This window comes from Harpia harpyja, chromosome W (genome assembly GCF_026419915.1).
Source record: "Harpia harpyja isolate bHarHar1 chromosome W, bHarHar1 primary haplotype, whole genome shotgun sequence".
Lineage (NCBI taxonomy): Eukaryota > Metazoa > Chordata > Aves > Accipitriformes > Accipitridae > Harpia > Harpia harpyja.
Window position 1 is genome coordinate 33,859,608 of NC_068968.1, and position 3,810 is coordinate 33,863,417.

Sequence of the window (3,810 nt, forward strand, 5' to 3'; positions counted from 1 at the left end):
CAGTGCGGTGTTGAGATAGGTACTGAAGAACTGAGAGAAAAACGTCTGTGGCGGGGGGTGTGAGGGCTCCTCGTCCGGAGGGCTTCGACGTCTCGTCTCGTCTCGTCTCGTCTCGTCTCACTGCCTGGCACGGCCTGGGGGCCCTGGCTGGCTGGCTGGCCGGGAGGTGTCTCGGAAGGAGCTGGTAGCTGAAATCGGGCAGCGGGCGGTGAGCGCCGGGCCCCAGAGTCTGGCCGCGGCCGGCACGGGTTCTCCCTCTCAGCCACGGGTTGCCTGGCTAACAGCAAAAATAGCAACGATTCTGTTGGGGTAATGCTCGGCATATCGCTCAGTTACAGATCTCGCCCAAAGCTTTTGTTCGTGAAGCGGCTAGTCCTGACCAGGTTGTAGGCAGGGAGCCGGGCCGAGGCCAGCAGCTAAGCGGAGCACGGCCGCCTTTGCCGGCCTGGCCCTTCCCCCTCTTCCCCCCTCCCCCCCAGCAGCACCCGCCGTATTCACTGAGGGGTGAGGGTACAAAAGCGAGGCATTATGCAAAAGTAAACATATAAATCTCTATCAAGGTGATGTTTTCTACGTTAATCCTTTTAAATATAATTGTTCTACAGTATCTTAGTTTGGGGTCTGGTTTGTTTGCTGCTGCTGTTGGGGTTTTTTCCCTGTGGGAATAAATTTCCTGGATAAGGAAATGGCACCATTTCTTCCATTCATGGAGTTCAGACAGGAGGGTCACAACTCCTGTCCTTCCAGTTCTGGGTTCATTGTCACCATGTACCTCTGTCAGTGTGGATCTGCACAGAATTTAAAGTGCACAGAAGTTACCTTCTGCAGGTCCTTGAAGATCCGTGAAGTTTAAAGACCCAAATCTTGCTAACCAAGTGGATATTCATATGGATTTTTTTGTATACGTGTTGATAAGGAAGGGGACCTTCTTACATAATTTGGATATGGCATTATGGTGTTTTCTCATTTATTTTTTTAATACAGATGATGTATTTTGTATACTTGCTAGGTTCGCCCATTCCAAGCTTGTTGGAGATGGATAAAACATTTTGGTTTGCTGGTGTAACATCACCCCACCCCCCCGCATTATATGTGTAGCCCTAACTTGCCTTCCTCTCTCAGTAGAATTGCTGTCTCTTGCCAAGCCATTTTTGGACTCACAACTTCAGAGTAACATGGCTGCTGTCATAATGTGGGATGTGTTCTAAGCATTTCACGTGAGTAGGCTATTAGGAAGATAATTTCATTTGTGAGCCAACTTGTAGTATATTAGATTTGAGCAACTTGCAGACTGTTGGAATCCTGGTCATATGTTATACTGGGCAGCAGACAGCTCTTTCCAGTTTCTGGATTATAGTGTGGAGGAAAATGCAGTGAATGGTAACCCTACTTCTCAGACATATTGGATATGTTGAGAACAGCACTGATAAATCTAAGTTTCACTGCAACAGTAGCACAGCAGCAATTCAGAGCAATTTCTGGGGCTGCAGGCATAGTTCAGACTTCTTGGATGTTTTTCTAAACACATAGAACTGAGTCAATTTAAGTTTCTGGGAAATTTGGATTTCTATGCAATGCAAAAATCCACAATCTTTGAAGCTCTCTAATTTGCATATATTGATATGCTGCTGTTCTGAGTTAATTAAAAGATATCCTGAGTGATCAGATGTACTGATTTACATGAAAGTGTCCCAGTTTTCAAGACTAGTTAGTAGTATAGGGACAACTTTTGTCCAAGATAAGAAGTAATGGGTACCCCCCCCCCCCAGCAACCATGTGTACCATTTGCCCTGGAGGTCACGTCCCCTCTTCTGGTCACGTGATCTGTTGCGATTGGGTGGCAGAACCAGTTGCCCCTTCTAGTTTACCCATAAGTACATCATACCAGGAAGTCCCTTCCCCCTACATACACAGAGGGCCACTATTTATTTATTTATTTATTTTCAGATGCCATTTTATGGCAGGGAGCTGCCATTTTGTTAAACATCAAAATCCATGTGTTTTCATACTGCTGTGTGATTGGCTGACAGCCATTTCTTGAGCTTGTCATACCCACGTGTTCTCAGGCAGCCCTGTGATTGGCTGGCAGGACCAGCCACCCCTTTCTGTTTACAAAAGCATGTCAGAAAAGGAAGCCCCCTCTCACTCCCCATGTGTTTTTGTACTGGTTTGTGATTGGCTGAGGGCTGGTTTTGACACTGTCATACCTATGTGTTCTCAGTTTTCCCTCTGGTTGGCTGCCTGCTTCCTTTGGACCAGGAAATGTTCAGATATAAAAATATATACTTTTATATACAATGTATACAATATATACATATATAGAAAAATATATATAAAGGAGTGTACAAATATATAAAAATATGTATTTTATTTATGTATACATAGATACACTATTTTTTATGTATCCTTATTGTCGTGGTTTAACCCTAGCCAGCAACTAAGCACCACGCAGCCGCTCACTCACTTCCCCCCCACCCAGTGGGATGGGGGAGAGAATCGGAAGGAAAAAGGTAAAACTCGTGCGTTGAGATAAGAACGGTTTAATAGAACAGAAAAGAAGAAACTAATAATGATAATGATAACACTAATAAAATGACAACAGCAATAATGAAAGGATTGGAATGTACAAATGATGTGCAGTGCAATTGCTCACCACCCGCCGACCGACACCCAGCTAGTCCCTGAGCGGCGATTCCCCGCCCCCACTTCCCAGTTCCTATACTAGATGTGGCATCACATGGTATGGAATACACCGTTGGCCAGTTTGGGTCAGGTGCCCTGGCTGTGTCCTGTGCCAACTTCTTGTGCCCCTCCAGCTTTCTTGCTGGCTGGGCATGAGAAGCTGAAAAATCCTTGACTTTAGTCTAAACACTACTTAGCGACAACTGAAAACATCAGCGTTATCAACATTCTTCACATACTGAACTCAAAACATAGCACTGTACCAGCTACTAGGAAGACAGTTAACTCTATCCCAGCTGAAACTAGGACAAGATATTTATATACATTTATAAAGATATAGCGTGATTGGCTGTTGCTGTCAGATGACCCGGACATTAAGTGTCCCTGATAGTCCGCCAGAGCCATGGCATCGCTTACGATCCTGTGTTTGCCATCAGTGATTGGGTGAGTCGCTGCGTGGGCGCATTGATGCTCATCTTTCTTACTGCCTCAGTAAAGTTTGGTTTATAATGTGTTGTCAAACTCCATTACTGTTTGGACCACGCTAATTGGCATAGTCGGCAGGATGGAGTCTTTCCAACACCTGCTGGAGACTTTAGGAAAGGAGTGAGGTTGGAGCGCTCCCTGCTGGGTAGAGGATTGGGTCCAAGATAATTGGATGAACGACCAGGCTATCAGGGATGAATTTGAACAGTGGCATGAGGCCAGCCATTGCAAACAGGGTAAGGGCAAAGGTGCCTTGATCAGCCTCCTGAGTTGTGCCCTAGATGCTGCCTGGGCTTAAATTACCGGGCTGCATAGTGCCCTTGAATGGGAGGAAGAAGCTAGGCAAGAGGACGAGAGGGACGCAGCAGAACGGTGATCCAACTGCCTGGTCTCTCAAACCCACGTATCAATATTGGAGCGTAAGTAAGCCCCCTTGGCCCAGTGGGGCCCAGTTCCCTCAAGGCCCGGCGCGATCGTCCTGTTACAACAGCCCAAGTTAGGGCCACCATCTACCAAGACGATGATAATGATGATAACTGGGACAGGGACATTTTTGGCCCCAGACCAGACCCTGACCCCCTTCCGACCCTACAGAGGAAGACACACCTGCCCCTCCGTATTCCCCTCCATTCTCCTTATATC